The following is a 17916-nucleotide window of genomic DNA, read 5'->3' on the forward strand; positions in this document are numbered from 1 at the left end:
AGGCTGGGAGAATGCGAAAACAGTATTTCATTGAAAACTGCTTGCCATTTTTTAATCACAGGGTAACTCTACAAGAGGTGTGACTGATGCAATTTAAATTTTCACCTGACAAATTGAATCTTTGTGGCACCTACAACAAAGGATGAAGCAGAGCAGTCAGTCAGCTACCCGCCCCAGGAGCTACTACAAAACATTCTTGAGATGGGGAAGCAGCATCTTGCAGCATCCCAGGGTGAAACAGCCAGGAGAGCCAGGGCCTCTGTCCTTGCCCCCACGGCTACATTCTAGCTTCAGTCTTCTGAAGTGGGGAGGATATTGGGCAGCCCCACTGATAAGGAATGCTGTGGTTTACAAGGAAGGCGACAGAGAAATTGATTTGAAGGGCTTCATCTGTGCCCAGGAAGAGCTCTTCGCTCTGTACTGGCAGTTCTGGCAGGGAGGACTAAGGAGCTTGATGAGCTTTTTACTCGCGTCAATGAAAGTCTTACCTATTGCCAGCCACTACTTTCTTTCCCTATAGAAGGCAATAAACATTCCAAGCTCACCATAACTTTTCAATGAGTCACCTTTTTCTAACAGAGTGCACTTGTCATGATGCCTTTCCATTCCAATTCTGGAAGACAGCTATGCATTTTGCAGAGCTGTCATGTAAAGCGATGTTAAATATCACTATTAGATACTGATTTTGTATCTCTCTAATATTACTCATCAATAATTCCCTTATGTGCCTAACTAGAGTTCAGAAAGAAATGAAGTTCTAAAACCTTGCACAGAGTAACTTAAAATGGGGGTTCCATACACCACAATTTCAGAAACCTAGGTTAAATTAGAGAAGGTTGCCTTCATTTTAAGACCCTGTATAACATGCCACCAGAAAGTAGGATTTCTTGATTGAGAATCTCAAGATATTGGGCTTACACATGCCACTAGTCAAGAGTGACTTCTGTTCAGCCCACTTCTCCAACTAGTATGTTTTAAAGTAGGAAACAGTCCTGTTCATCATGTAAACATTTATTCAGACTCTTATTAATGTTTGTGCTATCCTTCAGAATTTCTGGACAGTTTCTTTCAGGCTCAGCAGCCAACATTTAATTAAGAAATATTTAACCACTAGTATTTTTTTTTTTAATAAACAGCACGTATGGAGAAATAGTTGCTTATCACATCTACTTCACAAAATAAAAATACAGCCAGTGGAAACCAGATACAGAACACTCGCCTTTGGCTGAACTAGTTTTGTTTAGAAAATGAACAGACAATGCATTTCCTTGGCCGAGACCTTGGTTTGTTTGCCAAGCCCCATCCTGCACTGATTTTTCTTCTTACAACAACATCCCAGGCGCAGAGAACACTATCAAGGAAGCAGACTTGCAGTTCTGCAGGTCAGAAACAACGATAGCCCTGGCATGCCTTAATAAAAAGGCAGCAAAGCACTTTTAGTGAACTACATAATGTAGTATGTAGTCAATATATGTTTTACCCCGTTATAACTGCTTGGAAGCTAGAGAACGGATATCTTCCTAAGGCAATTTGTATCTTTATAACATGATGTCTTGTTGCTGCATCATCTATCACATGCAAGCATTTTTTTACTAAAGAAAATAAAAAGGCAGAGCAAGCCTTCTTACAAATCTATGGAGATATTAAACACTTGTGTCAATTTCCACAAAGTGATTAGGAAAAGGAACCATAACTACACTAATTGCATTCTTCAGAGCAACACAATCACAGAAGGTCACGGGCGGCATCTTCCTTCACACCAGCTGCTTGCTTCTTTGATAGAAGAAACACCAGCATGAGTTAGAAAGCAGTGCTTCAAATGATGGAAAATGCAGGAAACTGCAAAACTGCAATAACCAAACTGCTCCTGGGGTGTGGTTGAGGTTATTCAGAACAACAAGGAATGGGGAAAACGCACTGATCATACCTGCACAGCAGACAGGTAAAAACAGAATTGGAGCTGAAGAGGGACAGAGTCCCAAACCAGGTAACAAGTTTACTTTAATACAGAAGTTGCTGGTATCCTTCTGGCCAGTGTAACACAGAAATTACAAAAGCCTTGAATTCATTGGTAACCCCAAAATCACAGCATTTGCCCTACACTGGTAACAGACATTTTACGTCTGTTCCTATAGCACAGCAATGGGAAGATGGCAAAAATTTATAAAGAATGAACTTATTTTTACTCTTCAGCTCTGCATCCTTAATTCAATCACTGTCCCCTCAGGCTGAGAAAAGGATGGGCTTCACTTCTCTGGCACTACCATCTTAGCAGAGAAGTTGCAAAGTACAATATTCATGGTTTATGTATGATGTGACTGTAAGAAAAATAGTTTTGGGTTTGCACAACGAAAAGTAAGTTAAGAAATCTGTGTCACACAACCCGCAAATGAGGATAAAACACTTTCAAACTTTAAATGTGACAGTCTGGATGGTTTGGTTTGGCTTTGCAAGAACTGTGGTCAATGGGTACGGATCAGAAATAACAACCTCAACACCAACACTTTGAAAAGAAAGGCAGGTTTCTCAAGTAACTTTAGTTATACCAGCATTTCACCATCACAATAATTGTGTGGCATATTTAGTTACACGCAAATGCAGGAAGGCACACAGTTTATGCAGACAGAAAGTGTAGCTGGGTATATTTAAATATATTGATAAAAGCAGTGGGCGCTGTCTTTTTTCCCCTACCTTGGACAACCAGTGGAGGTTAAAACATTATCTCCTGACTCTTCTTCTCCAACCCATTACAGGTGCAAAGGAATACCCAAGATAGGAATAAACTAAGACAGATCAACTATTGCCTAGTTTGATGATGGTGTCATTAAATAGGGTGGCATGAGAAGTGGTTGTGAGTGGCGGTTATCTTTTTTACTTTTACTTTTTACGAGATACCTAATATAGTCCATTAATATATTATTATAACCTATATATAGGAGTAGTGGCATTGAGAGCAGGATTGAACACGGAATGCAAACCAGTGTCAATACTAGGATCTAAACCAGCGTAGTCTGTCCACAGCCTCTGTCTGCTGCACTTAGCACACTACCCCTGCAAGTAAGTGATCAAGCCCTGACAGCATGTTGGCACAGTATTAAAGGACCCTCCTAATTGCCATGCCTCAAATTCCAGCTCTAAGCCTGCTAAGAGAAAGCCTGCAAAATTCTTTAATAAATCATAGAAATCAGAGATGGAAATTAGGTCATCTTGTCCGCACCTCCTACCCACACCATGACTTTGCTACCCCTACAGTGCTGCTGAGTGCTCTGTCTCAGCAACTCCTAAATGATTCAAGTGCTGAGGTTTCTTCCAACTCCCTGGCCAAGCTGTTACACAGCCCAGTGAACCTCGCCATCCATACGCTTCCTCCCTACCAGCCTTGTCCTCTCCACTCCAGTTTTGCCCCTGCCCAGTTTTGGTCTGTTCCTATTTATGTCTCCCTCCGAGTCCCCCCAGATCTGTTCTTGATGCTACCTCAACTACCACCCGGCAAAAACTGTTGCTCAGGAAACGTTCTTCTGCCTCTCCTGTGATCCCACTGTAGTGTGCTGCTATTTTTAGGAGAAAAAGGAGGTGGTAAGGGAATGAAAGGCTGCCAGCTCCAGCTGTACACGAATAATGCTCCAGTATGTGGAAACTACATTACAGTGTTTCCCTTTAAGCACATATAATTAACCAAAACTTTCAGTCTACTGGAATGATCCAAAAGAGAGCGACAGAAACAGAAAAGACAAATTCCAAAGTAAAAACCTTGTCATTTCACTTCACCTTTCAACCCCACAGCTGGGCCTCTCCTCCCAGGGTTGTTCTCAAGATCTTACGTCAGTGTTTGCCTAGCAAGACACATGGTAAAACCAGCCATGTACTGCCACTATAAAATGAACAGTTAAGAAACCTACTTACAACAAGAGGTAAGTGTGCCTTGTGCCAGACCCTCAGGCGGGAGTGAGACCCGTGTTTTACTCCTGCTTCAAGACAAGGAGCAGCTGCCTTTCGGAGGTCAGCACGTCGCATCACCTTCCCTAACCACCCCGGCCAACACCGCTGCCAGATGCCCCATGCAAAGGGCTCTCTGCAACTAACGCCTGGACATCCAAGGCCGGCTGGATAAGCCAAGACAACCCTGCTTTCCTGAGAGCACACATTTATATCTCACCCACCACCTTTCTCTTTATCAAACCTCGTTATTTACTGATATGCAAGGTTAAGAACTGCTACTAAGATCAAACCAGAGGTACTAGGTTTCTTGCCACAAATAATTCCCATAAGCAATTGGCAACGTTTCTCTCCCTATACATGTTTATGTCCATATAGTGACTCGAGCGCAGCTGTGGGGCACCCGCAGCACTCACACGGCACTGGGGAGCTGCCTGCCCCAGCCCTTGCTCTGCAACAGCAGTCATTTAACTGGAAGAAAACAGTGACAAATTCAGTGGACCTGGTGAAGTAATCATCTCCAGGGTCCTTTGAGACATTACAGTTTACTGACCTAAGCTACAATTTGGTAGGGTCAGATTTTGCCATCTGCACCTAAATCAAATTGTGCCCTGCTTCACAGACAGGCTTACCAATTTCTGTGGGAAGACTGGCAGATAAAGATTCTCCCCAACGTCAGTCAGGGTGCAAGAACGGGTCTCTCAGCATAAGCATATGTTTTCTAATATGTTTTCTAGGTCTGGAAGAGCTGCTTTTTTTTTTTTCCTTCAAATTTTTTTTGCATTTGCTGGCTTATTAAAAAAGGTATTATTTGCACCCAGTATGTCCTAGGAAATGAGGAGATGTTACACATAATTGCCCTCAGATTCATAAGGAGTAAACAAGATAACCTCTGCTACCAGGGACTGACTCCTCCTGCTCCATTGCCACCAGCAATGTCATGTTCCCCTGCTGCTGTGAGCGGTGTCACCTCCTGCCACTGGGGAAAAGCTGCTGGTGCACCCGGCATGTGGCTGCCTCCCAGGATTTACTCACCTCCTCCGCTCCTCTGGGGAGGTGGAGAGCGCTGAGGCTGAGCCACTGCAAAGGATGAAGCTCTGCGGATGAGTAACGTGGAGGGATAATCTCAAATGGAGAGGAGAGGAAGCAGGACAGGTGCTTGGCCACCCTCCTGGGTGATGGCTAGGATGGACAGAGCCGGAAGGTCCTGACCCAGCAGCGACCCCACCAAGGAGCCCCAAGGAAGGGGTGCCCAGCCAGTGGCTGCAGCCAGGCGATGTGGGGTGGGAGCGATAGGCAGGAGCCTAGCCAGGGGAGCAGGACACAACCAAAGAGAACAGCAAAACGACAGGACTAAGCATGTGGCTTGCTCTGGCCTGATGTGGGCCAACAGGTGTTTTCTCTTCCTCTCTGGCATGAACATCATCCATAACAGGGCTCCAACCAAGAGCCCATCAGGATCTGCCATTCCCACTTCAAATACGTTGCCCCGCTTGCTACCTGCAGCCCCCCTGGGACCAAAACCTAGCCCCTGTATCAGGAAAAAGGCTGCAGTAAAAGCCAGGCAACAGACACATGCCATACCTTGGTAGTTCAGATTTCAAAGTAGCCTGAAAACAGAGAAGTCAACCATTCTCCATTCCACGCAAAAGCTTTATTCTCCAACCTCTAACTCATTAAAGCAAAGCTATGACTTTTCCCTTCTGTCTCATTTGTCAGCAAACATAAGTTTCATACAAATACATGCACATGAGCATGTATCCAAAATTGTATACTGCTTTTTTTCTCTTTACACTCCCCCCCGCCCTTCCTGAAATACTTCTTTATACTCACATATGCTTTCCATTTATTCCAGCCCTTTACCCCCCACACACGCTCTAGGTCCCGGGTTTCCACATTCCTCTTTAACCCTCTAAAGACTTTTCTCAGTGGGTTCAAACATCTCCCACGGATTTCGGTACTACTTTTGCTTCTCAGCTTGCTAACAGATCAGTTTTGATAGGCAGTGAAGCTACTGAAAGGGATTCTCTGTCTGTGGCACACAATGTATTTCCAGGGTCTATAAAGGCACGGGTAAAAAAATTGAAGGGGTCTATGTAAAAATGGGAATTTCACTCTTTTTTATACTTCCACGTACTTTTTAAACTTGTATTTATGTATTATCCTTTCATATACTGTGTCCCATGTGTTGCAAATAGATTAACAAGTGATGTACAAGATTATTATAATTTTATTTTTGCTTTTATCTGCTTTATTCAAGAGCAGCCAGCTCTGCTGATACAGCCAAAGACCAAGTAAAAAGTAAAGATTTCATTTTCCTTCAGAGACAAAAACCTGACAATTACTCAAACTGCATTATATCAACTACTTGGGAAAGGTGCAGGAGATACCGAGTTTGCTGTCTACACAGAACACTGTCTCAGATTAACTCAGTTGTCCCAAATACTGACCCATTTCTGCTTTTCCACAGACATTTAGTCCTTGGCAATCCTCCTGAGTTTCCTCTGCACCAACGCTTATGGTGACAACAATTGAGAATGGCAGGGGCAGGAGCAAAGGGCCCGTAGGATTTCTCTTACCGAAGCCAAGATAAGTGTTTAGGCTCCTCTTCCCCACTACCTGTGCTGTTCATTTTAAGAACTGGAGATCTTTCCGAAGAAAACAAGCATTTCTCTTTGGGTGTTTCCAGCCAGCTAATGCAAGAGGAGGTGCTATGTGTTCACATACGCATTTAGACTTGGACCATTCCCCAGCCATTAGAAATGGCTAATACTGGAGATTAAAAATTAAGAGAAACATGCTGTAAAACCTAGCTAATCCATCATCTTTTCAGTAGCTCATCTCTTTTAAAGGCTTCCTTTACAGCACTGATTCAGACTGCTTAGCAATGCTTATTTAAGTCCAGTTCTGGGTAACACTCTTTTATATACCCTATAACTTTCATACCAAACAAAAACAATCTATCATGATCCTTCGGAATAAACATGTTTCCAGCTTAATTTTCAGCTTAGTTGACAGCAATCATATTTTTCAATTACACGCACGCATTTATTTTCATTTGCTTAGAGAGAAATTATGTCTGAATGGAACACTGAAAATTCAAACCCTACAGTTATATTTCCAGTTAAAAATGTGATAATTAAGATGCTAAAATACAATACCCCGGGACCACACTATACATACCAAAAAAACCACAATCCTGCAGACTCACAACAGCCCTCCCTGCATGGACCAACCCTTTGTTTTCAAAGCACAACATACATTGAACACGCACTGAACGTACACAGATTCTCACCCAAGGATGTATTTTGTTGTGAAAAAGTCACACATTTATCAATAGTTCCACGTTGAAAATGCTGTAGCTTGAGAGACAGAGCTGATGCTTCATCTGATGAGAAACAAGCATTCTTTTATAACCACTTGTAAATAGTTTGATGTTTTCCCTGAGTCAACAAGCAGTCATTTACTGGTACATGAGATTTCCATGAAACAAGTCTGAATGTCACCCACCATGAATAACACATTTAACATATTTCAAGAACTTTCTGTTAACTCCAGATCATTCCTGAAATATGAAGAAGTGATACTTCACGTATTTTTTCAAAAAAATAACCGTGCATAGCCAAGGAATTCACAACCATTGCACCAAACAGCAAACCTAACAAATACAGGTGCCAGCATGCTAATCCGGGTCAAATCTACCATCAGTGTCCATATTACATATATAAACCCTCCCAACCTTCAAAGAAAAACCTGTGAACAGTATTTCTTTTTCATCAAAGACTAAATATTCAGCAGGTTTCCACTACAGACAACAAAAGACCTCACCCTGTTTAATTCAAAAATTGCGTTAAATTGTAGCTTCACCTTCGCTGCTTCTTCTCGGAGGAGAGAATAAAACCCCAACTCTAGGCAGACCTCGCCAGTTTTGCTGCAGTTCCCCAGCAGACAGACACAGCCCTACCCCGCAAGGAGCCGGGGAGGCGGAGGGGCGGGGGGGCTGGGGCTGGGTACCACACCCTGCGGGCCCCCCCTGCTCCTCCTCCTCCTCAAGGCCAAACCTGCCCACCGCAGAAGCAGGCTCCCATCGGATGAGCTCCTGACGTGCATCTGACCAGCTCCCCGGTCATACGGGGCAGCCTTAGGGGCGAAAAGGCCATCAGCTGCATCATTAATGGAGGGATGCGACTGCGTGCATTTAGTTCGGGGAGAGGCCTGCGCTGCACTAGTCTGATTAAATATAACCGATGTATTTTTAATGCTTCTCGATGCGTTTTATGTCCTCTGCTGCAGCAAGCAGGTCTGCAGCACATTGACAGCTCAAGGAGCCTTCCTGCTGAAGCAGTGCTGTACGGAATAAACTTCCAGTGGCTCCTACTCTAATGCAGTGCTCTTGGGCTCTCTTCCCCCCTTATTGCCATGCAGGTCTCATCCCCACGTTAGAGCTGAAACTTTCCAGCCCAAGGAGACCAGCACAGCAGCGTTCACCCAGCCGATGTTATGCATGTACACACACAGGTGCAGCACGACCCGTGTATTTAACCACATCAGTGATGCAGCACGATGAGCTTGACCTTTTTAAGACTCTATGAAAGGACTGTTCTCCGTAGGCTTAAAGGAAAAGCAACTGACCAAGATTTACTAGTCAAAAACTTAGACGTTTTGCTTATAGTCTCATTTTCTGTGAGATTTAGTTATGCTTGTTTTCTTTATACAAATCTCCCAGCTTTCTATGGACACAAACAAATGCTGACAATATTAAAAGTAAAATGAAAAAGATACAATTCAGCTCGTCACAGTATAAAAAGACAGATGCACGTGGGACATGCCTAACCCAGAGCTGTTTCGGTTGGGGTTTGGTTGTTTTGTTGGGGTTGGTTTTTTTGGGTTGTTTTGGTTTTTTTTTTTTTTTTTTTTTTTTTTTTTTTTTTTGCAAGCAGGCCTCTGAGTTGCAATCATTTTGACAGAAAAGACTTCAAATGTCGTGAGTACTTCCCCTTCGACTTACAAGAAACGCGCACGTTGAGTTGAGAGACTGCTCGCCACCTCTACCTCTGGGAGAAGCGGGCGCTGGAGAACAGCACCCGGACCGACGGCCACCTCGGCCCACCGCCGTCCCCTCGAGCACAACCCCGAGAGAAATAAAAGCGAGACACACCGCCCGGCCAGGCTGGCTGTGCTTTGCTGCTCGAGACCATCGCAGAGCGCAACCGGCGTTACCGACAAAGTTTCCGCCCCGCGGGAAAAACAAGAGAACTTGAAACGCCAAAACGCTCCATCCGCCGCCCCCCAGCCCCGCTCCGGTCACCCGCCGGCCGCACCCGCGGGCTCCCCGCTGCCCCCTCCCCACAGACCTGGCCGAGCGCTCCGCGGGGCCGCCGCTCCCGCGCACCTGGGCGCCCGCGGGCCCGCGCCGGGCAGCCACGCGCGAGCCCTCCGGCGGGCGGCACCGGCAGCGCGGGCCCGGCCCGGCGGCACCGGCACCGGGGGAGCCCTTCGCTACCGGCCTGGGGCCGTGGGGCGGGGGCCGGGGCGGCGCTGCCACTGCAGCGGTCCAGGGCTGCGATGCGCTCCGTACATAGCCACACCCACCGCATTGCAGAAGCCACGGCCGGGGAGGGGGGGGGGGGGGGACACACGGGGACGACAGCCCCCCCGCCACCGCAGGGCGCGCAACCCCTGCCGGGGGGTGGGACAGAGGAGGGGCCGGGGTGGGAGCCGGCTCCCCCTGCACCGCCCAGGCGCTGTGTCCCCCAGGTGAGGGAGGCAGCGAGCACCCGGGGAGGGGGGCTTGGGGTGCGCCCTACCAAGCCAGACAGCCCCCCCCCCGCCCCGTGCCTCTGCCGTCTACAGAAGTTTCCCCACAGAAATGCGGATTCCCCTAAAAATAAAACTGAATTAAAATTGCAACACCGCTTTCCCCCCCCCCCCCCCCCCCGGCACAGCTGCGGCGGGAGCAGCCGTCCCCTCCCCACCGGGCCGCAGCGGCCCCCCCAAGAAGCCCCGCCGGCTCCGCGGGGGGCACCGCTCGCTGCCTCCCCCGGCGCCCCCCCCGGGCATCCTGGTCTCGCTCACGCCGCCCCCCGGCCCCTCCGCCGTTGCCAACTTAAAAATGGCTCCTATGAAAGAGGTTTTATATAGATAGATAGATAGATAGATAGATATAAAAATACGTATATATTAAGAAAAAGGTCGGGGTTGTGCAATCTACCCGCGCCCCCCCGGGCATATCCGGTTCCCCGTGCGGGGAGGACACCGCACGCACCGCGGCGGCAGCGGCGGGCCGGTACCGGTACCTTGGCGGCGGCGGGCAGCGGCGGGGGCGCCCGGCGGCGGCGGCGGGACCGGGGCGCGGGGCTGCTCCCGGCGCGGCGGCCACGCGTCAGCAGCGGCAGCACAGCCCGGCTCTGCCCAGGGCGAGCCTCCACCGCTTCCCAGCAAATCAGGGCTGCGGAGGCTCCTCCGGAGAGAGGGAGGGAAAAAGGAAAGGGGGGGGGGGAAAGAAAGCGCGAGCGGGAGGGAAGGGTGGGGGCACAGAAAGGGGGGGGGGGGGGGGGGGAGAGAAAAAAAAAATTAAAACAAAAAAGCCCACGCCGTGGAGAACGGCAAAAGCTGGATGTCAGCAGGTTTCTGAGCCCAGTCCCCCCGGCCTGCTGCTGCGATGCGAGGGGAGATGCCGGGGGCTGCTCCCCGGGCATGCAGCTGGAAGCCACCCCCCCCCCCAACCCGCACCGGGATCCCCACCTGCGTCTGGAGGAATCCGGCCGGGTTTTGGCTCAGCTAAATGAATTCTTCTCTTTCACAGATGAGTTTAGCTGCTGCAGTCGCAACCAAACCCTAGTGATGGAGAGACTCCCTGTGAGCTTAAAAGCTGGGCACTGGCAAGGGCTGGCTTTGATTTACACGTGGGGTTTTTGCTTGGAGGCTGGGGGGTATCAGCCTTTTTGATTTTAATTTCTAGTGACAAACCACATACACTTAAAATCTGGACCCTATTTCACTCAACAGCATCACCAAAAAGGAAAAAAAAAACGCAGCTCCTGCCATATACCAGCTCCCAATGCAGAACGGCTAATGCAAAACTGGAAATGACTTCTGAGTTTTCACTATGATACAGACCTCAACATGCCACATGTCAGAGATCATCAAAAATCCCTAGTTCGTACAGAAACCGTTTGGGAGGGGATAATCCTACTTGGACCATTTCATTTTGGTAAATGCATAGCTCCTCTTGGAGCACGTAACTGAGCTCTCCACTAACTACACACATATGAGCAGCTATTGGATTTGAGACGCCGCCACACCACGGCGCCCAGAGGCACTGCTTGTTGGCTTCTCTCGGGGGGCAGAAGCAGCTGAACTTGCTCAGCGGAGGAACTGGCCATGGGAATGAATGGTAGTGATGGCTGGCTACGGGAGAGCCACAGACCAGCATGCTCTCATACTGCACCTTCAATCCTGTTGCAACATAGCAGATAAATTAAGCTTAGTCTGTCTTTAGATAGTATATTTTGAGAGGTCCCCAAAAGTCTAAGATCCAAATTATATTCAGGCCTCTCATATGGACTGGGGGGGGGGGGGGGGGGGGGAGGGCGGGGCGCATAGTGGAAATGATATCTCCTTTAATTAGCAGCATCTCTGAGGGATTTAAGAAGGGAGAGGTTTTGCAGTAGGCAGCAGACATACCATTTCTCAGATTTGCAAAACTGCACTGCTCTGTGTTTAGCATACAATCAGAGCAAGACATACCTGCTGTGCCGTTTAGCAGATCTGGCACATTGTAACATGCATAAGAAGGAAGGAAACTTCAAAAGGAAAATGTGTGCCATCAGCTACGAGAAGGCATACCTCTAGTCAAGCAGCTGAAGTAAAAAGACTCGTATACTCTTCTCCACCAGGAGCTCTGGAAACCATCATTAATCACAAGGGACTGGACTTGACAGCTAAGACACACATTAGAGTTAACAAGGTTTGATTTGAGGAAGAAAAAAACCCCACCAAAAAACAAAGTAAGAAGAGGACTGAGTTGGTCTGAATCAAATCAAGCCTCAAAAGCAAGCTAGGAGACCTAGGAAATCTTATTTGAAAAACAATACGAGATTTACCAACTCAACCTTTTGCAGCCCTTGTACTGCCCATTACAGAGGCAGCTGCTGGCGCTGCTCTCCAGCAGTAATACACCACGGAGTATTAGCACCTCCCAGCAACGCGCTGTCCTTGCACAGCACTGCAGGCTCATTTGCCCCACAGTTACAATATACTCTGTGATCCCTTTTGTGGATATACTGCATATATAATAGCATCTTCCATCCAAGGATCTAGAAGACTTTCAGCCCACTGATTTAACCTCAAAACATCAAGTGGTATTACAGGCTGTTCCTATGAGCAGAAAACCTTTGCAGTATGAGGATATGAGATAGCTGGTACCTCTGGGCTACTGATACGGACCTAAGTTTCAGAGCTCTCAACGTTCGCAGTATTTTTTTTTCTTCATTTTCAAATGTTACTTTCTAATTCCAAAGTGGGTTAGTTGGCCAGCTTGCCCTGATTTCTGTCAGATGGGAGCTCCACGAAAGTTGAGACTTCCATGAATCAGCAGTTTTTAATTATTTAAAAAAAAAATGTTCTTCCAATAATTTATACCAAGCCCAAAACCATACTCCTCACACAGGTGGGAAACGTGAAGAATCCCGCTGCACTTCACTGGAGTTTTCCCAATGTCTGTTTACACAAAAGCAAGCTTGGATGACAAGTCCAGGCAGTACTAGAAGAGACTGAGCTCCTGCCTTGCTGTGGGACAATTATTTTATTTTTGCTATTTTCTCACCCCCCTGGAGGTGATGCTTTAGACCTGGATGTCAGGAACAAATGAGTTTAATGGTCCAATTTGAGTCTCAGCTTGTCCCAACTCCCAACACATCAGGCTGAGCGCAGCCCAAGGCAATCCTTTCTCACCTCCACAAAAGGCCCCAGTGGCAGCCAGACACACAGCCCTGCTGCAGAGATGTTCTTAACTCCTCCATTATGCTCATTTAAAAACACCACCAGCCTGGGAGGGGCGCAGGATGCCACACAGGCGGTCGCCCTGAAGGCACAGGCTTTGAACCCTTCTCATCCTGCTGCTCTAGACACACGGGCTCTGTGTGCCGCGACCCATGCACCATCTCCTCTCTGTTTTGGTGACTACAGAAAACCTCTCCCAGCCTGATCCTGTCAGGTCATCCCCTCTTCTCTTCCCATATCCAGCGTGCCCCACCCTCCATCCCTGCTCAGCCCTTCTCCCCTCCCTCCACTTACCACCAGACCTCTTCACCAGCAGCCTCCCAACCCTCTATTCCTCCTTTGCCCTTACAAAAGGTACCTCTTCATCTTCCTCCCCTCCAAAGCACCTTCCTTCCCCTTGTGCCATATACCTTCCCCGAATTGTCTCCAGAACAGGATCCTCCATTTCCTACCCATGCAAGGAGCCAGATGCATATCCAAATTGCTTCTGTGTGGGGCTGGAAGCCAGGCTGCTCCCAGCATCTCATCCTTTGCAGGCAAAGGCACACAGCTGTCAAGACACCTAGGTAATCCAGCTGTATGAGCAAGAGTCAGAGCCACCCAAGAGATTGACACTAAGCTGGGGAAACGGGTAAAATAGGCAGAAAATTCTGTCCTCCATTCCCTTTTCTAGCCATCCACTGCTTTTGGTTTTCCAGTTTCTCCCCTTCAGTGAACATAAGCAACTTGCTTGGGAAAGCCCTGTGAAGGGAGAGAGGAAAGGAGTTGTTCCTGGCATGAAAAGCCAGGGATGAATAAAGAGAAAATACAGCCTCCGACATAAAGCAGGTGGATTAGAGGTGGGGAAGGAAAAAGTGCCCACCTCCACACCCCTCTTCCCCTTCCCCATGGGGTACCATTCAGAGGAGGGCAGCCGTAAGGAAAATAGGCCCATGCAGAATATTTGGCCACAACAAGGGCTGTTTTTTATAGGAGAGGGGAATGGGGAAACACACGGTCTCTGCCAGGAAAGGATGAATAGGCAACCCTGGAAGAGCAGGGACAAGGATTATTGCCCAGCCCTGGGAACTGCTGCCTAAAACATTCTTGTGATTCCCTAATTGATTGGACATGGCATTCAAAATAGCACATTACAGAAAAGCAAGACACAAAAATGCTATCAAACTCAGCAAAAGGCTATCTCAAGCCTAGCCAATGATGAATTAGCTGGGTACAGTACTTCAAAAAATGGCAAGTACCGTAAAAGTAGTAGCATTATTACACAGCATTATTAAGAAGATATTTCTTAGCAGACAGGAGCTTGGCACTATCTGTCTAGACGGGTAGATGGGTTTGGAGTCAAACTGTTTTGGGTTTTTTTTATTATTATTATTATTACCGTATCCACTTCCATTTATTAAAGGCAAACTGTTCTGCCCATGACTCATGCAGCTTAGCTTTCTGCATGGCAATGAAACAAAATTCTCAAAATTAAGAGTGATCACTGTGAGACAGCAGATGAACGCAAAATTTAGAAATTAGATCAGATCTTCTGTCTTCCCTCACTGCAAACATAATGCCTGCAGACCTCTAACTGGCCAATATTACCATTGCCTTCAAATGCACAAGTAGTAAAAATTCAGGTCAGATATCCCTTAGTGCAACTCAGTGACATAGCAGGTCAGATTTATTCTTGACACTGGTTTATTGACCTCAGTGCAGGGATTTATTTGGTCTGTTGTTTGAAGTCGTAGTCTGCCAGGCAGTGCCAAATCCACTCCCTTTTAAGACTATTGAAGGAACAATCAGTAAATTTGGCTCCAGTGCTTCTGCAACTGAAATCGTGCCTACAGAAGATTTACTGCAATTAATTCAGCACTGCCCTTTGCCACTTTCATATCTGTAGCTACTTTCTGACTAAGAACATTAACTGGATTATCAAGTGATTACCTCCTGCTGCAGTTCCCCTGTTCCCATTATGAACCACAGGTAACTGAATTTTATGGATCTAAGATACTTTGGGATGTACCTGAGGCTGTACCCCAGACAGACAAGAATTACTCTTCAGATAGAGTAACTAAATGGAACTTTTATCTCAGTTAAGGTTTTCATTTTTATTTGTCTACACATAATCATTAATATGGTTTAACTGTACTCTAATTTAATATACAATGACGACATGAAACAAAATACAGAAGATAGGCAATATTACGTCAACACAAATTTATTTTGAGTTCCTAAAAAGCCTAACAATGAGGGAGGCATGGACAACTCCTACTTTCTATTAGCAACTCTAGATGCAACCTAGCTGGCTAAGACCTTTACCAAGGTCAACTCAGACCGTTCTTCTTTACTGGGGTGCTTTCTGTTGAATCAGTCTATTTCAGCCCATGGAATTCTGGCTTTTTGTCCTTATTCCCACAGTGCATCCTCTACTTGTGGGGTGTTAAACAGGAAAGCATATAACTTCTTTCAACCTTTTCCATGCTGTTAAACTCTGTCTTGCACCTTAGTTACAAAACTATTTTTAGCTCTTCTATGTCTTCTTTTCATGAAGCATCCAATTCAGAGAAGGATTTAAGCAGGAGTTTACCTTGAGCATAAGCTAAGTCTCACTGACTCAAAGGAGAATGAATGCTCATATTTATCAAGTACCATCAGAAAGGGAAACGCCATCCTGAATCCTAATTGCATTCTACAAATTTCTTTTCATGACACCTAAAATAAAACGACCTTCAGTGGCCAGGTTAATAGGCATAGTCCCCAACTGCTTTTATATCATTAGTTCTTGTAAGCTGCAAAATTTACCAGGGAGGGAAAGCACTTCAATGAATGTTTGCAAAGCACCCAACACAGTCCACCTCTCATCTTAATAAAGGTTAATAGCAATTAAGGGAAGCACTAGTACCTTTTTTTATAAAGTACAATTAATAACTATAATATTATGGTAAGCATAAGCAAAGTGTTACTAAGAAAAGATGTTCTGCTCAAGAATGAACACATTTATCCTATATCTGCATTGTCTTACAGTTACACATGCTAAGATGCCACTGGTTGGTTTCTTTAATGGTTGAAAGATTACTTTAGTTCCAAGGATTCCTTAGAATTAAAACATTCCTGGCCTGGCATGTCTAAAGAAGAACTTCAGGTTCCTGTCAAACTATCCCTCTCCATTTTTATTCTCTCAGAGTGCCAGAAAAGTAGAAAACCCAGATTCAATGTTGGACAATGAATAAACTTTACTCACAGAAAGGGAAAGGGCTGGTGGTTTCAATCTACCAAATATGCTTATTGAAGAAAACAAGAAAGCAAAACCCAAAATATGCAGTGCAATTTCTTTGTCCCTAGTTAGAAAAGTGCACATTTGTTCCCAGTATGTTGACTCCTCTTGCTCTTACTACTTTCCTTGTTTACAGTATTTTAATGGCAGAAGTAGCTGCTCTTCAAAAACCAAGCACACAGGGCTGTGTCCAGCTGTGCCCGGCTGCTCCGAGCCCACCCAGCCAGACGTAGCCCTTGCCTCTCACAGTTTGTCCCTGTCCCACTGTCTGCCATGCTTTCCCTGGCCAGTTAAACGTCTGCATTACCAACAGGAGAAAATCTCCATCCTTCCCACCATTTCTTGGCAGCTTCATCCCACCTCTGCCATGACCCCTTCCCCAAACCATGTATTAAGGCCATAGGAAGAAGCAGGCAAACCTAGCCAAGTTAAAACTAAACAGGAAGTCTGACCAGTGCCTCACCATGATTCTCCACAAGATCTCATCAATGCGAGACTGAAAAGTGGGGGGTGTGGTGTGACACGAGGAGTGGGGGTGACGGCAGAGTCACACCACCACCTCCTTTGGCAGCTATGCCAGCCTGTGCTGGCATCAGACTGCAGTGCTGGCCACCAGCCTTTATTTATGTGAGCAACTGCTCAAAATGATATCCCTAACCTTCAGCCCCTGCCTGCCTGGCCTCCCAGGGACCAGTCCACTCGGGCTAACAGGCCATCTGCACACACCCAGGAGCTCCTCCACCTTATAGCTGCTTGGACGCTCTCAAAATGCACTGCCTTATAAAACCATACTCTAGTTCAGTTTACAGTTTAAGTCTCACATTCAGGTGATGGAACACTGCCAGCAAAACCAAGTTGAAGGTAGTGAGAAGAGGAAAAACCCATTCCCTTCCCTCTGCTTCGACAGCTCATGCCCCCTGCAACTCACTCCTGCTGTCAGTATTCATGGAGAAAAATCAGGAGGTACTAGTCCAGGCTCCTCGCGTCTTTCCCTTGGTAAATACACTAGCATAGCTTAAAGGCAGGTGTCCTGTGTGCACCCAGAATGCTGTATCCTGGGATAGAAAAGTAGCAGAGTCACAGTAGGCTAGCTCCTTTCTAACTGACACACAGCTAATTGCTAACTGGACACAGACCTGCAAAACAGCCCCTGGGATCTGGGTTTGTATCTCTGTAAAACTCTTAATAGCATGAAAATGTTACTGTTACATTAAAAGGGGAAGGACAACGAGGGAGGGACCAACATCATTCTCAACTCACAGCTTTGAACTAAACAAATTTCACTCATCAAAATGACAAGTGACATATATTTGTCCCCTAGGCACTGAAAAATATCCAAGAAAGGCATCCCAACCTCTCACCCTTTTGAAAAGCTTTTTATGCTTTGCAAATAATGAGTATCTCGAACAGCCTCTCACAGTGCAAATGTTGAATTTACCACACATCCCCTGAACCAATAATTTTAGGACTGGGTTTGCTTGGTCACCACCGGATTGCTCCCGGTCTGCCTGTGTGCAAACATCTGTCTGGCTGCTCCCAGAGGGATGCACACACAGCCCAAGTTGCCAAGCAACAACCCTTGATGCCTTAAGCATCGGGCCAACTCGCCTGCTTTAAAAAAAGTTACTCGGAAAAAAGGCTGATAGGAAAGCACAAGCTTATATAAGGACCCTGGATTTAGAACAGGTGCTCTGCCTTTTTCCCAGAAAATATCTGGG

The 17916-nt window shown here is 46.5% G+C and overlaps 1 protein-coding gene across 27 annotated transcripts in view; it reads right to left on the bottom strand.

Annotated features, from left to right (window-relative positions):
* Nucleotides 1-17916, bottom strand: part of EPB41L3 (erythrocyte membrane protein band 4.1 like 3) — a 144045-nt gene that overhangs the window by 86904 nt on the left and 39225 nt on the right. For 5 of the 27 annotated variants that reach the window (XM_080381231.1, XM_080381236.1, XM_080381235.1 and 2 more), the window contains exon 1: nucleotides 10233-10396. The exons of 3 other annotated variants lie outside the window; for them this stretch is intronic. The gene's annotated coding sequence lies outside the window, so the exon portion shown is untranslated. Of the gene's footprint in view, nucleotides 1-7764; nucleotides 9260-9290; nucleotides 9399-10232; nucleotides 10401-10680; nucleotides 11499-17916 lie in introns of those variants that run through there. 19 more of the 27 variants (XM_080381234.1, XM_080381240.1, XM_080381241.1 and 16 more) reach the window with 12 other exon arrangements.

The sequence above is a fragment of the Falco punctatus genome, assembly GCF_963210335.1.
Source record: "Falco punctatus genome assembly, chromosome: 3".
Lineage (NCBI taxonomy): Eukaryota > Metazoa > Chordata > Aves > Falconiformes > Falconidae > Falco > Falco punctatus.